The sequence below is a fragment of the Triticum urartu genome, chromosome 3A, assembly GCF_056163025.1.
Source record: "Triticum urartu cultivar PI428250 chromosome 3A, HENAU_Tu73, whole genome shotgun sequence".
In the NCBI taxonomy this organism is placed as follows: domain Eukaryota; kingdom Viridiplantae; phylum Streptophyta; class Magnoliopsida; order Poales; family Poaceae; genus Triticum; species Triticum urartu.
This window is the reverse complement of record NC_141875.1, coordinates 285,703,454-285,728,433: the sequence shown is the minus strand read 5'-3', so window position 1 is coordinate 285,728,433 and position 24,980 is coordinate 285,703,454.

Here is a 24,980-nt window from a genome sequence, read left to right as displayed (position 1 = left end):
CCGCATACAATTGTCATAGGGCTCTAAGAATAAAATTCTTCATTAATTTCTTCACACTTAGAGGGTTAGTCTTCATTGATTGAAGAAAAACGTTACTTCATGTGTTGCACATCTAAGTAATCAATTTTTCATAAGTGAAAGTGAGTTATATCGACTAGAGGGGGTGAATAGGTGATTTTTACAAATTCGTCACTTAGGAATTTCAAGGTGAGGAAATTCCTAAGCAATGAACTACTTTGCAGCAGAATAAGTACTCAGATGCAAGCATAGCAGAGTAGTAGCACAATCATCATGATGAAATGAAAACAAGCACCGAGTACAAGTAACGTAAACACAGGATAAGCAGGCTGAAGAGAATGTGACTGAAGAATTAGGATTGAGGAAATTGAGAAAGTCTTTAGTCAAAGTCTTCAAATAGTAACGATCAATTACTTCTATACAAAAATGAGGAAATTAAAGGTTTGAGGAAATAGAACTAGTAGCTCGGTGAAGACAGTGATTTGGTAAACCAGTAACAACTATTGTGATAGTCGTACGTCTGGTTGGGAGCGGCTAGGTTTTTAAACCTGAGGACACATAGTCCCGGACACACAGTCCTCACCGTATTATCCTTGAGCTAAGGTCACATAGACCTCGCCCAATCACTCGTCGTAAGTCTTCAGGTTACTTCAAAACCTTTACAGACTCGGTCACTCGGTGATCCACAATTTCCTCTTGGATGCTCTAGACCATGAGGCCTAACCGTTTGGAGGATGCACAATCCTCAAAGGTAACAAGCGTCGGATCCGCACAAGAGCAATCTCTTCAGTGGTGCTAAATCAGTTTGGTTTTGTAGGTGTTTGGGTTTGGGTATTTGGGTTTTTCCTCACTTGATGATTTACGCTCAAAGTCCTCGCAGGATGGGATGCTCTGAATGACAAGTGTCAGTTTCACACAGAGCAACCAACCAGCTAGTGGTTGTAGGGGCAGCTATTTATAGCTTAGGAGCAGCCCGACATGATAAGATATAAAAGCCCCTCAATGATATGACCATTAGGTGGGTAGATATTTTGGGACAGCTGGCGCGTAGGATAGCAATGGTCGGATATTTGATCTGTCAAATTCCTCGAGGCTATTGAGGGAGTCCCAGATTATGGGGTCCTCGGGTGTCCTGGCTACGCGACATGGGCCGGACAGATGGGACGTGAAGATTCAAGATAGAAGGTCTTCCCTCGTGTCCGGATGGGACTTTCCTGGGCGTGGAAGGCAAGCTTAGCCTGCGGATATGAAGATTCCTTTCTCTGTAAACCGACTCTGTACAAACCCTAGTCTCCTCCGGTGTCTATATAAACTGGAGAGTTTAGTCCGTAGAGGCGATCACAATCATGATCATACAGGCTAGACAATTAGGGTTTAGCCATTATGATCTCATGGTAGATCAACTATTGTAACCCCTATACTCATCAAAGTCAATCAAGCAAGACGTAGGGTATTACCTCAATCAAGAGGGCCCGAACTTGGGTAAACATCATATTCCCTGTCTGTTGTTACCATCGATCCTTAGACGCACAATTTGGGACCCCCTACCCGACGTTGGTGCTTTCATTGATAGTTCCACTGTGTCGTCGTCAAAAGGATCGATGGCTCCATCAATCAGCTACAACAATGTTGTCGCGAAGGAGATTTTTCTCCCCAGCCAGATCTTTGTATTCGGCGGCTTCGCACAGCGGGCCAACTCGGTTGGCCATCTGGGGCAGATCGACAGCTACGCCCCTGGTCACCAGATCTGTTTTGGAAACCTGAACTATGTCGCTGATATCCAAGGAGAGCCGATCTTCCAAGGGTTCACTACCTGAACCATCACTCCGGCCTTAGATCCGGAGTGCCTCATCACGTCCAAAGACGGGATTCTAGAGCCCGCTAGACTCTTTGTGGCCTTAGAGCTCAACACCGAGAGAATAACGTCTCTGGCAATCATTGCCAGGCTAGACTCTTCTCCGGATACTACTTTTGAACCCTAGAGGCCCGCGTCATGCGAGCTTTGTGCAGAAACTTCCAACCCTGTCCAAACCCCGCCCTTAAACAAGGCTCTGGACTTAATGCGATCCCTCGTCATCACAGAGGAAGCGCTTCTGGATCAAGCCCGGCTCGGACTAGGGGCTGGAAATAGGGAATTTTAAGTCCCACCTGATAACCCACAAGTATAGGGGATCGCAACAGTTTTCGATAAGTAAGAGTGTCGAACCCAACGAGGAGCTAAAGGTATAAGAAATATTCCCTCAAGTTCTATCGACCACCAATACAACTCTACGCACGCTGAACGTTCGCTTTACCTAGAACAAGTATGAAACTAGAAGTACTTTGTAGGTGTTGTTGGATAGGTTTGCAAGATAATAAAGAGTACGTAAATACAAAGTAAGGGCTGTTTAGATAAAGAAACAATAAAGTAAATATAGCGAGTGTGGAAAAGTGGTGGTAGGAGTTGCGAAATTGTCCCTTAAGCAATTGACTACTTTACTAGACCGATAGTAAGTATTATGTGGGAGAGGCCATGGCTAGCATGTCATCCCTGACTTGAAATTCTATGCACTTATGATTGGAACTGTTAGCAAGCATCCGCAACTACTAATGTTCATTAAGGTAAAACTCAACCATAGCATTAAGATATATTGGTCCCCCTTCAATCCCATATGCATTACTTTCTATGCTAGGTTGCAGCTTCTGTCACTCTTGCCCTCCAATACATAGTCCTATCAACATACAACTAACCCTATGGTGTGATCCACGCACACAATCATATGATGGGCACCAAAGGACAGCAACATAACCACAAGCAAATTAAATCAATCATAGCAATTCATCAACCACCGATAGGACAACGAAAATCTACTCAGACATCATAGGATGGCAACACATCATTGGATAATAATATGAAGCATAAAGCACCATGTTCAAGTAGAGGGTATAGCAGGTTGCGGGAGAGTGGACCGCTGTAGATAGAGGGGGGAAGGTGATGGAGATGTTGGTGAAGATGGCGGAGGTGTTGGTGTAGATCGCGGTGATGATGATGGCCACGGCGGTGTTCCGGCGCCACCGGAGGAGAGGGGGAGAGGGGCCCCTTCTTCCTCTTCTTCCTTGACCTCCTCCCTAGATGGGAGAAGGGTTTCCCCTCTGGTCCTTGGCCTCCATGGCATGGGAGGGGCGAGAGCCCCTCCCAGATTGGATCTATATCTCCATTTGTCTCTGTTTCTGCATTCTGTTCTGGCTTTGTTTCACCGTTTCGTATATATATGGAGATCCGTAACTCCGATTGGCCTAAAATATTCGCCGTGATTTCTTTCCAAATATTAGCTTTCTTGCGGCAAAAGAAGAGCGTCAACCGCCTGACGGTGGGCTCACGAGGGTAGGGGGCGCGCCCTAGGGGGGGCGCCCCCTGCCTCGTGACCACCTCGGGCACTTGTTCGCGTTGATTTTCCTTCCGAATTTTCCATATTTTCCAAAAATAAGCTCCATTCGTTTTTATCCCGTTTGGACTCCGTTTGATATGGATATTTTGCGAAACCAAAAACATGCAACAAAGAGGAACTGGCAGTGGGCACTAGATCAATATGTTAGTCCCAAAAATAATATAAAACGTTGCCAAAAAGTATATCAAAGTTGAATAATATTGGCATGGAACAAACAAAAATTATAGATACGACGGAGACGTATCAGCATCCCCAAGCTTAATTCCTGCTCATCCTCGAGTAAGTAAATGATAAAAAAGATAATTTTTGATGTGGAATGCTACCTAGAATAATCTTGATCATGTGTCTAATCATGGCATGAATATTAAGACACGAGTGATTCAAAGCAATAGTCTATCATTTGACATAAAAATAATAATACTTCAAGCCTACTAATAAAGCAATCATGTCTTTTCAAAATAACATGGTCAAAGAAAGTTATCCCTACATAATCATATAGTCTGGCTATGCTCCATCTTCACCACACAAAATATTCACATCATGCACAACCCCGATGACAAGCCAAGCAATTGTTTCATACTTTTGACGTTCTCAAACCTTTTCAACTTTCACGCAATACATGAGCGTGAGCCATGGACATTGCACTATCGGTGGAATAGAATATGATGGTGGAGAAGACAAAAAGGAGAAGATAGTCTCACATCAACTAGGCGTATCAACGGGCTATGGAGATGCCCATCAATAGATATCAATGTGAGTGAGTAGGGATTGCCATGCAACGGATGCACTAAAGCTATAAGTGTATGAAAGCTCCAACTGAAACTAAGTGGATGTGCATCCAACTTGCTTGCTCATGAAGACCTCGGGCATTTGAGGAAGCCCATCATCGGAATATACAAGCCAAGTTCTATAATGAAAATTCCCACTAGTAGATGAAAGTGATAACTCAAGAGACTCTCTACATGAAGAACATGGTGCTACTCTGAAGCACAAGTGTGGTAAATGGACAGTAACACTGCCCCTTCTCCCTTTTTCTCTAATTTTTTGTTTTCTTTTTTTGGGCCTTCTATTTTTTTGGCCTTTCTCTTTTTTTTCATCCGGAGTCTCATCCTGATTTGTGGGGGAATCATAGTCTCCATCATCCTTTCCTCACTGGGGCAATGCTCTAATAATGATGATCATCACACTTTTATTTACTTACAACTCAATATTACAACTCGATATCTAGAACAAAGATATGACTCTATATGAATGCCTCCGGCGGTGTACTGGGATGTGCAATGATCTAGCGTAGCAATGACATCAAAAAACGGACAAGCCGTGAAAACATCATGCTAGCTATCTTACGATCATGCAAAGCAATATGACAATGAATGCTCAAGTCATGTATATGATGATGATGGAAGTTGCATGGCAATATTTCTCGGGATGGCTATGGAAATGCCATAATAGCTAGGTATGGTGGCTGTTTTGAGCAAGGTATATGGTGGGTTATGGTACCGGCGAAAGTTGCGCGGTACTAGAGAGGCTACCAATGGTGGAAGGGTGAGAGCGCGTATAATCCATGGACTCAACATTACTCATGAAGAACTCACATACTTATTGCAAAAATCTATTAGTTATCGAAACAAAGTACTACGCGCATGCTCCTAGGGTGATAGATTGGTAGGAAAAGACCATCGCTCATCCCCGACCGCCACTCATAAGGAAGACAATCAATAAATAAATCATGCTCCGACTTCATCACATGACGGTTCACCATACGTGCATGCTACAGGAATCACAAACTTCAACACAAGTATTTCTACAATCCACAACTACCCACTAGCATGACCCTAATATCACCATCTTTATATCGCAAAACTATTGCAAGGAATCAAACATATCATATTCAGTGATCTACAAGTTTTATGTAGGATTTTATGACTAACCATGTGAATGACTAGTTCCTGGCATCTCTCTAAATAGATATAAGTGAAGCAAGAGAGTTTAATTCTTTCTACAAAAGATGTGCCCGTGCTCTAACTAATATAAGTGAAGCAAAAGAGCATTCTACAAATGGCGGTTGTCTAAGTGAAGAGAAACAGGTAATCCAAACATCAAATGATATAAGTGAAGCATATCAAGCATTCTATAAAGCCATACTCAAAAGATATAAGTGAAGTGCAATGAGCATTCTATAAATCAACCAAGGACTATCTCATACCAGCATGGTGCATAAAAGGAAAATGAAAACTAAATGCAAAAGACGCTCCAAGATTGCACATATCGCATGAACGAAACGAATCCGAAAACATACCGATACTTGTTGAAGAAAGAGGGGATCCCTTCCTAGCATCCCCAAGCTTAGACGATTGAGTCTCCTTGAATATTTACCTGGGGTGCCTCGGGCATACCCAAGCTTGAGCTCTTGCCTCTTTTCCTTCTTCTCACATTGAAACCTTCTCAATCATCGAACACTTCATCCAGACAAAACTTCAACAGAAAACTTGGTAAGATCCGTTAGTATAATAAAGCAAATGACTACTCTAGGTACTGTTGCAAACCATTTCATATTTTTTTTTTGCTTTGTGTCTACTGTAATATAACTTTTTCATGGCTTAATCCACTGATATAAATTGATAGTTTCATCAAAACAAGCAAACTATGCATCAAAAACAGAATCTGTCTAAAACAGAACAGTCTGTAGCAATATGAACATTCACCATACTTCTGTTACTTGAAAAATTCTGCAAAAATTAGGAAAAATAAAAAGTTTGTACAGCAAGACAGTGCAAAAAGAATCAGAACCATTTGACGTCCAGTAAAAAATTACAATTCATTCACTACAGCCAAAGTTTCTGTCCTGCACCACACAAACCAACAAGCAAATGTAAACATCCTAAAGGCAAACCTTGGCACATTATTTTTATAATACAATGGAATTGTACAAGGGGATAATTATTTTTGTTGAAAAGTTTCCGTAGTCAAGATTCACAAAGTTGCCGTGAGCACGAACAAAGTTCAAGGAGCTCTCCCACTTCAACAATGCTTGTCTTTCTCACATTCACTTTCCTTTTTGAAAAAGTTTTGGGTGCCCCACTTTATTTTTCTTGTTTTTAAACTATATGAAAGAACTCAACATAAATAAATGACTCTCTAAAACTTCTGGGTTGTCTCCCTGGCAGCACTTTCTTTAAAGCCATTAAGCTAGGCATATAGTTCTCAAGTAATGAATCCACCCGGATCCCAAGGTATATCAAAGCCAATTTTAATTAGCCATGATTTGTAATTTAGTAGTGAGCACAAAGTAACATATATCACGTAATGACGAAGTCTAACTCTCTTCCTATGAATAGGCATGTCATAAAAGAACAATTCATGCACACAAAGTAAAGGCCAATGCATAGTATAAACAGTTTCTTGCAATTTGATCATATTGGAAACATAGAGAGGTGGAGATATAGTTCCTCTCTCATAATAATTGCAAGTAGGAGCAGCAAGAACATGCATATTATATTCATCAAAATTATCATGTGCAATGGTAAATGGCAACCCATCAATGTAATCCTTAATAAGTGCAAACTTCTCTGATATAGTGTAGTCGGGGGAATCCAAATAGATAATAGGACTATCATGCATGGGTGCAATAGCAACAATTTCATGTTTAACACAAGGAACTATAGCAAGTTCATCTCCATAAGCATAATTCATATTGGCATCTTGGCCACAAGTATAATTCATATTGGCATCTTGGCCACAAGTATAGCAAGCATCATCAAAAAGGGATATTTCAAAACAATCATAGGGATCATAACAGTCATCATAGCAATCATCCTTCGGTAAGCACGAAGGGGAATTAAACAATGTAGGAGTTGAAGAGTTACTCTCATTAGAAGGTGGGCACGGGTGATCAATCCGCTCTTCCTCCTTTTGTTCTTCGCTCTCTTCCTCATCTTTTTCATCCAATGAGCTCACAGTTTCATCAATTTCTTCTTCCATAGATTCCTGCAAAATATTAATCTCTTCTTGGACAGTGGAGACTTTCTTAATAAGTGCATTAATTTCATAATTTTATTCATAATTCTCTTAGCAATATTTAAGGATAGCTAAATTTTCAGATCTATAACAAGCATCATCAATATCATCAAACTCTTTAAACATAGATTCAATTTCATAAGCACCCATAAAAGCAACAAATTCTTCTATTTGTTCCACATTATAGTAATCATATATACCTCTAGCATAAGAAGCCAAGGTTTCATTATCATTGAATTTGCATGAAAAGGGGATGTGTGGAGAATTCATCCTAGAGCAACAAGTATAATCATATTCCAAGCATAGTTGTCTAGCATAACACTTCAATATATAAATTTGATCCCATAATAGTTTCCCTTTTTGTGTCAAGCGATAATCCCTAAAGTATTCACGTTAATCCAACGTTACTCCCATTACCAAATTGAATGAGGTTTTCTCAGGATTATCAAAGTGGTACATAATATTTTTCACATATTGAGCATCGAGGGTTTTATGAGGTTCCTCATCTCCATGAGTAGCAAGTACACTTAATTTTTCTGGTATTTCGTGTTCCATATCCATAACGAAATATAAAGAACAACTAAGAACAGAAAATAAAAATTACTTATTGATAAAGCAAACAAGCACCCACGAGAATATTCACCCCACACTATTGCTCCCCGGCAACGGCGCCAGAAAAAGGTCTTGATAACCTAGAAGTATAGGGGATCACAATAGTTTTCGATAAGTAAGAGTGTCGAACCCAACGAGGAGCTAAAGGTAGAACAAATATTCCCTCGAGTTCTATCGACCACCGATACAAATCTACGCACGCTTAACGTTCGATTTACCTAGAACAAGTATGAAACTAGAAGTACTTTGTAGGTGTTGTTGGATAGGTTTGCAAGATAATAAAGAGTACGTAAATAAAAAGTAGGGGATGTTTAGATAAAGAAACAACAAAGTAAATATAGCGAGTGTGGAAAAGTGGTGGTAGGCGTTGCAAAATTGTCCCTTAAGCAATTGACTACTTTACTAGACCGATAGCAAGTATTATGTGAGAGAGGCCATGGCTAGCATGTCATCCCTGACTTGGAATTCTATGCACTTATGATTGGAACTATTAGCAAGCATCCGCAACTACTAATGTTCATTAAGGTAAAACCCAACCATAGCATTAAGATATATTGGTCCCCCTTCAATCCCATATGCATCAATTTCTATGCTAGGTTGAAGCTTCTGTCACTCTTGCCCTCCAATACGTAGTCCTATCAACATACAACTAACCCTATGGTGTGATCCACGCGCGCAATCATATGATGGGCACCAAAGGACAGCAACATAACCACAAGCAAATTAGATCAATCATAGCAATTCATCAACACCCGATAGGACAACGAAAATCTACTCAGACATCATAGGATGGCAACACATCATTGGATAATAATATGAAGCATAAAGCACCATGTTCAAGTAGAGGGTACAGCGGGTTGCGGGAGAGTGGACCGCTGTAGATAGAGGGGGGAAGGTGATGGAGATGTTGGTGAAGATGGCGGTGGTGTTGGTGTAGATCACGTGATAATGATGATGGCCACAGCGGCGTTCCGGTGCCACCGGAGGAGAGGGGGAGAGGGGCCCCCTTCTTCCTCTTCTTCCTTGACCTCCTCCCTAGATGGGAGAAGGGTTTCCCCTCTGGTCCTTGGCCTCCGTGGCATGGGAGGGGCGAGAGCCCCTCCCAGATTGGATCTATATCTCTGTTTCTCTCTGTTTCTGCGTTTTGTTCGGGCTCTGTTTCACTGTTTCGTATATATATGGAGATCTGTAACTCCGATTGGACCGAAACCTTCGCCGTGATTTTTTTCCGAATATTAGCTTTCTTGTGGCAAAAGAATAGCGTCAACCGCCTTACGGTGGGCTCATGAGGGTAGGGGGCGCGCCCTAGGGTGGGGCGCCCCCTACCTCGTGACCACCTCGGTCACTGGTTCGCGTTGATTTTCCTTCCAGATTTTCCATATTTTCCAAAAATAAGCTCCGTCCGTTTTTATCCTGTTTGGACTCCGTTTGATATGGATATTCTGCGAAACCAAAAACGTGCAACAGACAGGAACTGGCACTGGGCACTGGATCAATATGTTAGTCCCAAAAATAATATCAAAAGTTGCCAAAAGTATATGAAAGTTGAATAATATTGTCATGGAACAATCAAAAATTATAGATACGACGGAGACGTATCACCACCCACCACCAACTTCATAGCTACTATCGAGGACCTAACCAACATGCTAGATTACGCCTCTGAATACATCGACAGTATGCACGACGATGCCGAAGAGGAGCAGGCCCAAAACCCGCCAGTCACCGGATGTTGGACAGCCACCTCCTCGTTTGACGTATACATGGTGGATACACCTAAAAACGGCGACGACAACGAGGAGAAAAACCCAGTCGAGGACGACCTCCTGAGATACCGCCGAAACATCGACGCCAGCGGTGCCACTCTAAATCACGTCGCGGCAAGAAAAGCAATACCGGAACTAAAGACAATGATACTCCGGAGAACGCCGAAGACCAAGAAGATCCCATCGAACGAACATCCAAACAGGATGATCGGGAGGACGGGCAAGGTGACCCTCACAAACAAATAGGGAACAACGACTTGGAGGACAACAACTATCTACCACTCTCTGAAGAAGACGTGAACCTCGGCGATGAATATTTTATTGTGCCAGAGGAACCCCTCGAACAAGAGCGCTTCAATTGCCAGCTAATAGCCATGGCTAGAAGCCTAAAAATAAACAGTAGAAGCTTCAAGCTGACCAAGACCTGCTCAACGACAGATGGACTAATGTCCTGGCAGCCGAAGAATACGGCCTCGAGCGACGAAAAAAGAGTTACCCAAAGTGCAAGCTGCTACCCCAATTCGACGAGGGGGTGTTGGAGCCCATACCACCCGTGCATAATGCGGCTGACGGATCAGATAGACCACCACATGGCTGGGACAGAACGACAACTCAAGCCGAACACCAGCCAACACCACCTCGCCGAAAAAGCAGAGAAAGAACAACTCGGGGATGCACATACGACCTACGACAGGACCTGGAAAATAAAGCAGGTCACACCAGGTCAATCTATGGATCGCAGGGGCGTGCTCCGGCGCTAGAGGAGGGCTATCGAGCCTGGTGCGATAAGCATAACCAACCCCGGGCTGAAAACCGCATACAGACTCCATCCGAACTGCGCGTGACATGGCCCGATATAGAGGCACCACACACCCCATATGCTTCACCGACGAGGTAATGGAGCATGAGTTCCTCGAAGGGTTTAAACCCGTGAACATCGAAGCATACGACGGCACAACAGATCCCGAACTATGGATTGAAGATTTTCTTCTCCACATTCACATGGCTCGCGGTTATGATCTACATGCCATCAAATACTTGCCCCTTATGTTTAAAGGGCCAGCTAGGCATTGGCTAAACAACCTCCCAAAAAACTCTATTTGAATCTGGGAAGACTTGGAAGATGCCTTTAGAGACAACTTCAAAGGCACTTATGTCCGGCCTCCGGATGCCGATGACCTCAGTCATATATTCCAACAGCCCGGAAAGTCGGCGAGGAAATTCTGGACCAGGTTCCTAATTAAAAAGAACCAGACTGTCGACTATCCGGATGCCTTAGCCCGAGTGGCCTTCAAACACGGCATCCGCGAAGAATGGCTCGCCCGACACCTCGGCCAACAAAAGATGAAGTCCATGGCAGTCCTTACAACACTAATGACCCACTACTGCGTGTGCGAGGATAGCTGGCTAGCCCGTAGCAGTAACAGTACCAGCGACCCCGGCACTTCCGAAGCCCGAAATGGCAAAAGAAGGCCCCGATTCAACAAACATAAGCGTCGAAGCAACAATGATGATACAAAGAATATGACAATAAACGCCGGATTCGGTGGCTCCAAATCTGCGCAACGAAAGAAGCCATTCAAATGAAACAAAGACGGTTCATGAAGCCATGAACGAACACTTGATCGACCCTTCCATATCCACGGCACTCCGGATAAGCCTGCCAACCATACCAATAGAAGCTGTTGGGTCTTCAAACATGCCAGCAAGTTAAATGCCAAACATAAGGAGAAAGGGTCGCCCAGTGAGGACTATGACGAGGAGCCTCGTGCACCGAAAACAGGGGGTCAGAAGAAATTTCCCCCCGAAGTCAAAACGGTGAACATGATATACGTCACCCATATCCCCAAGAAGGAGCGCAAGCGCGCGCTAAGGGACGTCTATGCGATAGAGCCAGTCACCCCAAAATTCAACCCATGGTCGGCATATCCGATCACCTTTGATCGCTGGGACCATCCGACCAGTATCCGTCACGGAGGGTCGGCCACATGAGTCCTCGATCCAATAATTGATGGGTTCCACCTTACGCGAGTCCTCATGGACAGCAGCAGCAGCCTTAACCTGCTCTATCATGACACAGTCTACAAGATGGGTATTGATCCATCAAAAATCAGGCCCACTAAAACTACCTTTAAAGGAGTGATACCCGGTGTAGAGGCCCGCTGCATGGGCTCAATCACATTGGAAGTGGTCTTCGGATCGCCGGACATCTTCCGCAACGAGGAATTGATCTTCGATATCGTCCCCTTCCGCAGTGGCTACCACGCACTACTCAGACTAACTGTGTTCGCTGATATGTCTCCAACGTATCTATAATTTGTGATTGTTCCATGCTATTATATTATTTGTTTTGGATGTTTAACGGGCTTTATTATGCACTTTTATATTATTTTTGGGACTAACCTATTAACCGAAGACCAGTGCAAATTGTTGTCTTTTGCGTATTTCAGTGTTTCACAGAAAAGGAATATCAAACGAAATCCAAACGAAACGAAACCTTCGTGGATCTTGTTGGGAACAAACACAATCTAGGAGACTTGGAGTGGAGGTCAAGGAAGCAACGAGGCGGCCACGAGGTAGGGCGGCGCGCCCAGGGGTAGGCGCGCCCCCCACCCTCGTGGGCCCCTCGTAGCTCCATTGACCTACTTCTTTCGCCTATATATACTCTTATACCCTGAAAATGTCCAAGGGAGCCACGAAAACACTTCTCCACCGCCGCAACCTTCTCTACCCGTGAGATCCCATCTGGGGACCTTTTCCGGCGATCTGCCGGAGGGGGATTCGTTCACGGAGGGCTTCTACATCAACACCATAGCCTCTCCGATGAGGTGTGACTAGTTTAACACAGACCTTTGGGTCCATAGTTATTAGCTAGATGGCTTCTTCTCTCTCTTTGGATCTCAATACAAAGTTCTCCTCGATGTTCTTGGAGATCTATTCGATGTAATACTTTTTTGCTGTGTTTGTCAAACTCCGATGAATTGTGGGTTTATGATCAAGATTATCTATGAACAATATTTGATTCTTCTCTGAATTCTTATATGCATGATCTGACATCTTTGGAAGTCTATCTGAATTATCAATTTGGTTTGGCCTACCATATTGATCTTTCTTGCAATGGGAGACGTGCTTAGCTTTGGGTTCAATCTTGCGGTGCTCGATCCCAGTGACAGAAAGGGAACCGATACGTATTGTATTGTTGCCATCGAGGATAAAAAGATGGGGTTTATATCATATATCTTGAGTTTATCACTCTACATCATGTCATCTTGCCTAATGCGTTACTATGTTCTTATGAACTTAATACTCTAGACGCATGCTGGATAGCGGTTGATGTGCGGAGTAATAGTAGTAGATGCAGAATCGTTTCGGTTTACTTGACATGGATGTGATGCCTATGTTCATGATGATGCCTAGATATTCTCATAACTATAAGATTTTCTATCAATTGCTCGGCAGTAATTTGTTCACCCACCATAATATATGCTATGTTGAGAGAAGGCAGTAGTGAAACCTATGGCCCATGGGTCTACTTTACATCATATAAGTTTCCGGTCTACAATTCTAGTTTACTATTTATTTTATTTTGCAATCTTTACTTTCCAATTTATACAACAAAAATACCAAAAATATTTATCTTATTATCTTTCTCAGTTCTCACTTTCATAAGTGACCATGAAGGGATTGACAACCACTTTATTGTGTTGGTTGTGAGGTTCTTGTTTGTTTGTGCATGTATTGGCGACTTGCGTGTCGTCTCCTACTGGAATGATACCTTGGTTCTCAAAAAGTGAGGGAAATACTTACGCTACTTTGTTGCATCACCCTTTCCTCTTCAAGGGAAAACCAATGCATGCTCAAGAGGTAGCATTCGCTCGCTTCAACGCAGTCCCGCACTATGCCTATCTCAAACTCAAGAAGCCCGGACCACGCGGAGTCATAACAGTGAATGGAAACATGGAACGCTCCCTCCACACAGAGGAGCATACCGTGGCCCTGGCAGCGGAAATACAGGATGGCCTCATTAAGCCAACTATTACGTCGGTGGCCAAGTCCTCAGACACTGTCAAACGAGTCCAGACTACCACATTGTACGACAGTCCAGCTCGTCAAGAGCTCGATTAGCAATTCGGCCTCCATCTCATCCCCTACCGAATTGTGGTATACGTTCCACGCACACATAATTACGCACTAAAAATACCATGGGAAAGGATGGAGGCACAATAAGGACAATGCCTGCAATACGGTCAGACCCTACCCGGAAACTCACGTTCCTCTTCTTCATTTTTTATTTTATCTTTCTTTCAGGTTCCCTCAAACCACATCACCCTTTCAACGGCAAGGCCTCTTTCCGTGGCCTACTATGAAAACACCGGTCGATGATCCTCTCGAAGGACAATACACCAAGGAGAAAAGCAGCATTGACGCGTGCCAGAGTACCTAAAGGATCCTTAAAGATCACCCCATCCGCTTTCAGGACGCATGCACGGCTTCCCCTTGTGTTCGGCATGCAAAATAGCCTTGTTGCTTATTGCACTATTTGCATCAATACGTTTTGACGTATCAATCAGAATACTATGGAAACTGTTTTTTGCCCAAACCTATGTGGCGTTGGCATATCTCTCAACATATATTTCCCTATTTTTGTCTGATTGTCATCTACACCGTGGTATGACCTAAATCGCCAGGGGCATTATTAAGCCGCGTACATCTTTTAAATATTAAACAAAGTCTGAACACTTTCACAAGTGCAATTCGGTGTCCCGAATATAGCATTATATGCATTGGCTCCGAATCATGTATTTGGTCAATAGTTGGGTTGCCCGGCTCCTGTGCTTGCTACCTTACGTTCATTCTGATCGGCTAGGGTAGTAAAGGGAGAACTACAGCGATTGTGTTTCTGGTTCACCTGGACAAACACCTCAGTAGAGAAAGCCGAAAACTGACTGTCATGATGTGGCGAGAGCTGGTCAGCTATTCGGTGAATAAGTATAAATCTTTAGCGACTTCTTTAGTATTATGCAATAGGCTGGCCTTCACCCGGCCGAGCATTCGCAGCACCCGAGTTCGGATAATCGAACAATACTAGGGGCTACATCCACAATCCCATTATAAAACTCCTATGGCTAAGTGAGGGCGATAAAGCTGTATAGTCCGATTCCCTGGTTCGCCGCACTAACACCTCCTTCACGGACCAGTACGATGGGTCAAGTGTGTTCTAAGTGTTATCCTGAACACCCCCGTATTACCTACGTGGGGGCTGAAGCCGACGACTAGCCAACTCTTAGATATCATAAACAGCCACACAGGAGGAGATATTTGTATAAGCAATATATCATACATAAGCCTTGTCTCATGATATCCTTCAAAAATGATGTCCTTCGAACATTGGCCCTCTACAATGCGGGATCCTTTCAGGACATCAGCAAAGTACCGCTCAGGCGTGCGATGCTCTTTCCCAGCGGGCGGTCCCTCAGTTGCAAGCTTGACAGCGTCCATCTTCGCGCATTGCACCTTGACGCGGGCGAAGGCCATCCACGCACCTTCAATTCAGGCCGAAAACTTCACGGCATCAAGCCGAGGGTAGGCGCTGACCAGCTGCTTGATGAGACCGAAGTAGCTACTAGGCATGGGGTCGACGGGCCAAAATCGGATTACCAGATCCCTCATGGCCAATTCAGCCACCCTGTGCAGTTGGGTCCATTGCTTCAGCTGATCACTGAGGGGCACAGGATGCTCTTGTGCAAGGTACTGCGACGAGAACAACTTCTCCGTTGAGCTCCCCTCTTCGGCCCGGAAGAACTCCGCGGCATCAGCAACACTCCGGGGCAGGTCCGCAAACACTCCTGGAGAACTCCAAATCCGGGTTAGACATATATACCTTTTCTTCACTAATACGCACTGCTTGTTAAAGGCCTTTCCCGCCGCAATTTGCCTTGGCTCTTGGATCTCCCGAACAACACTTTGGGCTTCGGCCCGAGCTTCTTGTGCACTTTTGAGTGCCTCGACAAGTTCAGAGTTTTGCTCCGAACTCTTGTGCTCTAAGGACTCGCATTTGCCTATGGCATCCTTGAGCTCCTGCTGGACTTCCTCCACTCGTGATTCATGCTTAAGGCGGGATGCTCGCTCCTCCTCTGCCTCCTTCCTGGCATCGAACAAAGCACTCTTGAGGGCCTCGACCTCAGACATGTCAGCTGCAAACATAATTATGAAACTCATTGAGATACTAAATCATAGCTGGCATCGTTTCAAGGCGTGCTTCGATATTGCATACCTTGCTTTTCTTCTGCCTTCCGCCTTAGCTCGTACGCTTCAGCGACATGGGCAGCTGACGCCTGCTTCACAGCCTGCTTGTTTAAACAGATATGTGTGTTAGTCTCCTGCATGAGTTATTAGATCCTCTGTTCGGTTTTCTTTCCGAACACCGAACAGTGTCTCAGGGGCTTCTATTTATACACAAGCCTTATTTTTATAAAATTAAAAGATATTGTAAAGCACATACCTCAAAGCCTCTTAAAAGTCTAGTGAAGGCTTCGCTCAGTCCTCTTTTCGCGGACTGAACCTTTTCAATCACCATACCCATAAGGGTACAATGTTCTTCTACAAAGGTGGTGCTCTGAAGCGCTCTCACTAGAGTGTCAGGTGCCTCCCCATTGGCAGAGGACGCCGGTGTTGTAGGCGCACCCCCTTCTCGCGAAGAGGGTTGCTCCTCTGTCTCTGGAACCGTGTGGGTTTCTGGAATGACACTTGGTTGGGGGCCAAACTGGACATGGCCCCCATCTACAGTTTCAATGAGGGTCGGTTCCCCCATGTTCTTGGCAGCCTCCGGCACCTCTCCCTGTTCAGGAAGGGTCCTCTGGGACGACACCTCGGTGTTATCTGCGGCAGTGAGGGAGGAAGTTGGTGGAGGCGAATCGCTCTTGAGCGCTGGAGCTTGAGGGCAAATGGACTGGGGAAGGGGGAGGCGTGGGGTAAAAATGGGGAATCTTATCTCCTTATAAAGGCAGTGAATATCATCCGTCCCCCATGAGCCTTAAAGCTTGCCTATTTCCAGGGGGTCGTGCGAAACAACACGGTTGGGGCATGATCTCATAATAAGGGGCATGATCTCTGTTTTGACAAGACGTGTCGTCGGCGGTTGCATCTCGAACCGTGAAACGGGAGGCCAAAAACTGGTTTGAAATAATAAAATGGCCGGACATAACGTCTCGCCAGTAAAATCTTCGGAGGACAGGACTTATTCATGTTCAGCCCTTGTGATTCAGAGATATGACTATTGTATAGAGCCGGATATAATACTGACGATCAACTACTTTGAAGTATTCGGAGGAGGAACCCGCCTTGCAATGTCGAAGACAATCTGCGCGCCGAACACATCGTCATTGAAGACTGGTTCAGGGGCTACTAAGGGAGTCCTGGATTATGGGGTCCTCGGGTGTTCGGGCTACGTGACATGGGCCGGATAGATGGGCCGTGAAGATTCAAGATAGAAGGCCTTCCCTCATGTCCGGATGGGACTCTCCTGGGCGTGGAATGCAATTTTAGCTTGCGGATACGAAGATTCCTTTCTCTATAAACTGACTCTGTACAAACCCTAGTGTCCTCTGGTGTCTATATAAACCGGAGGGTTTAGTCCGTAGAGGCGATCAAAATCATAATCATACAGGCTAGATAATTAGGGTTTAGCCATTACGATCTTGTGGTAGATCAACTCTTGTAACCCCTATACTCATCAAAGGAAATCAAGCAGGATGTAGTGTATTACCTCCATCAAGAGGGCCCGAACCAGGGTGAACATCATGTCCCTTGTCTCCTGTTATCATCGATCCTTAGACGCACAGTTCGGGACCCGCTACCCGAGATCTATCGGTTTTAACACCGACAGCTATCATGTTCCTCACTTGTAGGTAATCCGCATTGGAGAATTCCTAACTCCTCAGTAAGAACAAATTCCTTAGAGACCAGAAGATATTCGTCTCTGTCACTGAAGAAATTGGCACAACTGTATGACCTTTCCAATGACTTCACTTGAAAGGATTGGTAGGTGCAGGATTTTGAGATGAGCATCACTTGGAAACTTTTCCTTAGTTTTACCACGACCCCCTTTAACAGTATAGTGTTTCCTATGACTCAAGAAAGAGAAAATGAAACTACGAAAACAAAAGTCTTCACGCTTCATATTCCTTGCATGAATATCAAGTCTTCACCGTCACACAAATTTCTTCACTTTCACAGTCTTCAAAAGCCAAAGTCTTCAGATGAAGACATACATTTTTAGTGGTTCACTTTCACTGTAAATATCAAACTCCTCATAGACTTATAGACATGCCTACACTCACAAACGCATCAGTCCCTTAACCTATAAGTCTTCAATACACCAAAATCACTAAGGGGCACTAGATGCACTTACAATCTACCCCTTTTTGGTGACTGATGACAATATAGGTTACGTTTTCAACGCTGATAAACATATGAAGTGTAAATACTGATATTGAGGAATTTGATTGCAAAATATAGAAGAACTCCCCCTGAAGATGTGAATATCTGAGGAATTTGCTTTCAATAGCAAATGCACATTGTGGAGTACAATCATGGATATCACCCCTTATATCTTGTAATTCATACACGCATTTGATATATGATATGAAGAATTTGAAATGCATGATGACATATGGTGACTGATGTAATTCAGCATGCGTGCATTAACATATATGAGGAAATAGCATGCAGAAAAATAGAGCAAAAGTACCAGACCACCATCAGACTTAAGTTTACCACTCGATCCAACAAATACTTCAAAAGAACGAGACACTACTACAAAAACAGCTATAGCCAATATGGACAGTAATGGCGCACTGTACGTGTGGTGCGCCATTATGAAATACTAATGGTGCACCATGTGTTGGTGCGCCATTAGTGTGCAAATACTAATGGCGCACCACATCCACGGTGCGCCATTAGTAATTTTTTTTAATTTTTTCAAAACTACTAATGGCGCACTGACTAGTAATGGCGCACCACTCCCACGATGCACCATTAGTAATTATGTTTCAAAAAAAATTCAATTTTTTTTATTTTTATTTTTTAGACTACTAATGGCGCACCGTGGGAGTGGTGCGCCATTACTCACCATCCGACGGTGCGCCATTAGTAACTTGGCCACCACTTCCGCCGAATGCACACCCCCCCCTGTGGACCACCTTTTCAGTTTAAAAAAATGATGGAAATGTCAAAAAAAATATAAAAGAAAATAAGTTTCCCATGTGATATGTGGTCTAGTTGTTGTGAAAATATACAAATATGAATTTCGACTTTATTTGCGAAATCTCTCGAGAATTTGTAAAATGGGCATAACTTTTGCATACGAACTCGGATGAAAACGTTTTTTATATGAAAAATCATCTACTCGAAAAATTACATCCGAATTTAACGGGGGAACCCCGTTAAACATTTTCAAAATCCTCAAAAACCTACCAGAAAAAAAGATATGGGGCTTTTAAGATCTGGAGAGGCAAAAAAATTCAAAAAAATTCAAACTTACTAATGGCGCACCTGCCCATGGTGCGCCATTACTATCTTCCCGCCTTCAAAATTCAAAATAAGTCAAAAAATAAAAAAATAGTTAATAATGGCGCACCTGCCATGGTGCGCCATTACTATGCCGTATATATGGCTGGGCGTGGTCCTCTCCTCCTTACCTCTTCATTCTTCTCCTCCACTCCACCTCTCGTCCACTCCATCTCCTCCTCTCCTCCACTCCATCTCCCCTTCTCTCCTCCACCATACTACCCTCCTCCTCTCCGGCGACCTCCTCCTCCTCCTCTCCGGCGACCTCCTCCTCCTCTCCAGCGACCTCCTCCTCCCTCCTCTCCTCCCCTCCCCTCCCCTCACGGTTTCTCCTTCCTCCTCTCCGGTGAGCTCCTCCTCCCTCCTCTCCTCCCATCCTCTCATGGTTTCTCCTTCCTCCTCTCCGATGCTCCGGTGAACTCCTCTCTGGCGACCTCCTCCTCCTCTCCGGCGATGTAGGCTAGCGCCTCTCCGGTGACCTCCTCCTCCTCCTCTTCGGTGAACTCCTCTCCGGCAAAAGAACACGGCAAAAGAACGTACAAGATCCAAAAACAGGAACAAAATTTGAAATAATATCGTGCCAAAAAGCGAGCAAAAAAAGCGAGAAAAAAAGGGCAAAAAAATCACGATCCAGATCCAAATTCAAAATTCAAAAATAGCAATGGCGCACGGTGGGGGTTAGACAGTGCGCCACTACTATTTTCCCGCCTTCAAAATTCAAAAATACTAATGGCGCACCATGGTCTATACTAATGGCGCACCAGTGGCCTATACTAATGGCGCACCGTGGCCTATACTAATGGCGCACCAGTGGTGCGCCATTAGTATACCAGATACTAATGGCGCACTAGTGGTGCGCCATTAGTAAAAAATACTGGTGGCGTGGTACTAGTGGCGCACCAGTAGTGCGGCATTAGTAGGCAAAACTGGTGTGCCACTAGTAGGCCTTTTCCTAGTAGTGAGAGTTGTAACTTAGCAAAAAAAATGCCCATATAAAGAGACCCGCTTGAAGACTAACTGAAATTTCTCCCCTTTGTCATCGAATGACCAAAAGGGAAGAAAAATGAGGACTAAAGCCCCGGAAGAATATCATCATGAAGTCGATGGAGGAGCTCCAGCATTGTTGGGGTCGTCTGTTGATTGAGGGCCTGCCACAGTGTCGTTCAAGTCTTCATGTTCATCAGTCGCGTGCTACCTCTTGAGCATGCGTTGGTTTCCATTGAAGAGGAAAGGGTGATGCAGCAAAGTAGCGTAAGTATTTCCCTCAATTTTTGATAACCAAGGTATCAATCCAGTAGGAGACAACGCACAAGTCACCTAGTACCTACACAAACAATCAAGAACCTCACAACCAACACGATAAAGGGGTTGTCAATTCCTTGATGGTCACTTGCAAAAGTGATATCTGATAGAGATAGTAAAGTAAATATTTCTGGTATTTTTCTTGTATAGATTGGAAAGTAAAGATTGCAAAATAGTAAATGAGATGCGATGTAAATAAAGGACATGCGATATAATAAGAAGGAGAATTGGCGGCCATAGGATTCACTAGTGGCTTCTCCCACGATAGCATGTATTATGGCGGGTGAACAAATTACTGCCGAGCAATTTATAGAAAAGCGCATAGTTATGAAGATATCTAAGGAAATGCTCATGCATATAGGAATCACGTCCGTGTCAACTAGATCGAAACGATCCTGCATCTACTACTATTACTCCACACATTGATCGCTATCCAGCATGCATCTAGAGTATTAAGTTTATAAGAACAGAGTAACACTTTAAGCAAGATGACATGATGTAGAGGGATAGACTCAAACAATATGATATAAACCCCATATTTTTATCCTCGATGGCAACAATACAATACGTGCCTTGCTGCCCTATTATCACTGGGAAAGGACACCACAAGATTGAACCCAAAGCTAAGCACTTCTCCCATTGCAAGAAAGATCGATCTACTAGGCCAAACTACACCGATAATTCGAACAGACTTGCAAACATATCAAATCATGCATATAAGAATTTAGAGAAGAACCAAATAATATTCATAGATAATCTTGTTCATAAACCTACAATTCACGGATCTCGGCAAACACACCGCAAAAGAGTATTACATCAAGGCGAATTTTGTATTGAGAATCAAAGAGAGAGAAGAAGCCATCTAGCTAATAACTATGGACCGGAAGGATTCTGGTAAACTACTCATGCTTCATCGGAGAGGCTATGGTATTGATTTAGAAGACCTCCATGATCGATTCCCCCTCCGGCAGATCGCTGGAAAAGGCCCCAAGATGGGATATCATGGGTACAGAAGGTTGCGGCGGTGGAAAAGTGGTTTCGTGGCTCTCTGTGATCGATCTAGGGTATGAGAGTATATATAGGCAAATGAAGTACGTCGGTGGAGCTATGTGGGGCCCACGAGGGTGGGGGTGCGCCCTCCTGCCTCGTGGCCGCCTCGTGGAGTTCCAGACTTCAACTCCAAGTCTCCAGGTTTTCTTTAGGTCCAAGAAAGATCATCACGAAGGTTTCATTCCGTTAGGATTCCATTTGGTATAACTTTTCTGCGAAACTCTAAAATAGGCAAAAAACAGAAACTTGCACTGAGCCTCCGGTTAATAGGTTAGTCCCAAAAATAATATAAAAGTGCAAATTAAAGATACTTAAACATCCAAAACAGATAATATAATAGCATGGAACAATCAAAAATTATAGATACGTTGCAGACGTATCAAGCATCCCCAAGCTTAATTCCTGCTCGTCCTCGAGTAGATAAATGATAAAAACAGAATTTTTTATGTGGAATGCTATTTAACATAATTATGAATGTAATTTTCTTTATTGTGGCATGAATGTTCAAATCCTAAATACTCAAGACAAAAGTTTAATATTGACATAAAAATAATAATATTTCAAGCATACTAACAAAGTAATCATGTCTTCTCAAAATAACATGGCCAAAGAAAGCTATCCCTACAAAATCATATAGTCTGGCTATGCTCTATCTTCATCACACAAATTATTTAATCATGCACAACCCCAATGACAAGCCAATCAATTTTTTCATAATTTTGATGTTCTGAAACTTTTTCAATCTTCACGCAATACATAAGTATGAGCCATGGACATAGCACTATAGGTGGAATAGAATGGTGGTTGTGGAGAAGACAAAAAAGGGGAAAAGAGTCTCACATCAACTAGGCGTATCCATGGCTATGGAGATGCCCATCAATAGATATCAATGTGAGTGAGTAGGGATTGCCATGCAATGGATGCACTAGAGCTATAAGTGTATGAAAGCTCAAAAAGAAACTAAGTGGGTGTGCACCCAACTCGATTACTCACGAAGACCTAGGGCATTTTGAGGAAGCCCATCATTGGAATATACAAGCCAAGTTCTCTAATGAAACATTTCCCACTAGTATATGAAAGTGACTAAACAGGAGACTCTCTATCATGAAGATCATGGTGCTACTTTGAAGCACAAGTGTTGAAAAGGGATTGTCCCTTCTATCTTTTTCTCTCATTTTTTTATTTGGGCCTTTTCTCTTTTTTTGTGACACTCCAAAATTTTTATTTGGTTTTTCAGCAAAAACTTTGTTGGTTTTTGAAAAGAGGCCATTTAATTTTTTTTTTCAGAAAACCTTCCTCTTAAAAAAACTTCTTTGGCAAGGAATTTTATTTTTGTATCCTCTTCAAACTATGGTATTTGATCATTTAAAACTCTTTCTCTAATGGTTCCCTTCTCAAAGTATATTTTTGGAGATTATTCTTTTTCTTATAAAGAGAACTCTATGAATTTTTAGGTTTTTCTTATCTTGAAAACCACCCATGGTTTTACCATATCTCCTATAGTAAATCTTCTCAAAATCCCTCCCTCCACCTTTGAGCAATTTAAATTCTCTGTCTCAACAAGTCCAAACAAGTTTTGGATTTTATTTCAATTGTTTGATCTCTCAAATCATTTCTGCCAATTATTTTGAGCTTAAGTGATTTTCAAAGCAAGTACCACATTGCCTTTGAGTTTTTATCCCAAACTAACTTCCCTGGATTGTCTTTAGTACCCACAACCTAGAACCATCTTGATCCACTCTTATTCTTCTCAAAAATTTCAAATTTCACTCACTGCAAGTTTGAACCAGATTTGCCAAATTTAGTGAAATTCATATCTACACTTCTCCAAAAATTCCACCAAAATTCAGGCAGCCTCCTGGTGCAATGAGAGGCCACTCCACCAAAAATCAGCTCAAGCAGAGCCTCCCTCATGCCAAAATCATTTCGTCGAACACTTGGCCGACACTGTTTCCGTAGACTTTTAGAAAAATTCAGAAAATTCAGAGATGCAGCGTCGTTTCTTCGTCAGTGATCGGTCACCTGTCCACAGTGCGCTTGGCACGTTGCACGCGGCCCCTTCTCCCTGGCCAGCACCCCGCACGCGCGCTTGGCGTCTTCCTGCGTCGGTGCTGCCCTGAGCCGCCCGCGCCGGCGTGTCTTGCGGCGGCCGAACCACCGTAGAGGCCGACAAGTAGCAGAACGGCGGCATAACGCCGTTCCGCGCCGCCCTTTTGCTCCCTAGCTCTACGCGTGGCTCATGCATGCCAGCGCATGCCCGTGGCACCGTCGCCGTGGCCCGGCAAGCACGAAACGTGCTCCCTGCCGCCGACGGGCCCGCGCCGCCCCGTTCCGTCGAGCTCGCCCAAAGCACCCAATCCTGGATCGTTAGCACCTAAACGGACCAAGTGAACCCCCACGACGGCGCTCAACCCCTAAACCTCCCCGACCAATGCCCTGCGCCGCCGTAAACTTCGCCGGAGAACCCCGTTCTCGGCCACCGCCTCGGACCGCCTATAAAAAGGGCTGCCGAGCTCACCCTCGAGCACGCACCACCACTACACCTCACCAAAGCCCCGCCAGGCCACTAGGAGGACCTCGAGGAGGTCTCCTCCCCCAACTCCGGCCGCCCCGATCCGCCTCGGCCACCAACTCGATTCGCTCCGCTCTCTCCGACGAGGCCCTCGACCACCCGAACCGAGCTAGGCACCGACTACTCTGAACCAGGCAAGCATGTTTGAACTTTTGATATGATGATTGTTTTGGCATGTTTGCATTAAGTAGTTTATGGCATGTTGATGAACATACCGACGAATGACATGTTACAAGCAATGATGAGGCAAGTGAGTTTCGAAAATCCATGAGTGGATGGATGTGAGTATGCATGGCCATGTGTCGGCATGAGGATGGGTAAGATGGCAGTGTTGTAGCATGCCAGTCTTATGCCAGGCTATATGACTTCAGTGTCAACCCGTATCATTCCAGTTCCTTCCATTCTTCCTTCCCTGTACTACCACATGTTTTCCGCAAGGAATATGGCTTAGTAAGTTGTAAACCGCTTTCCTGGTACACACCAAAAAGGAGAGGCCGTGATGATGGTTCCATGGCCCTGGATTAAAGCCAGTCATCCGGTCAGGGGGCATGGGTGTTTCCGGTTGGGACCGAGAGGGGGGCACCCATTAGAGCGCGCGTATATAAATTTGATCCCATGCTATTCGAGATTGTGATCTCCCCGTCTCAA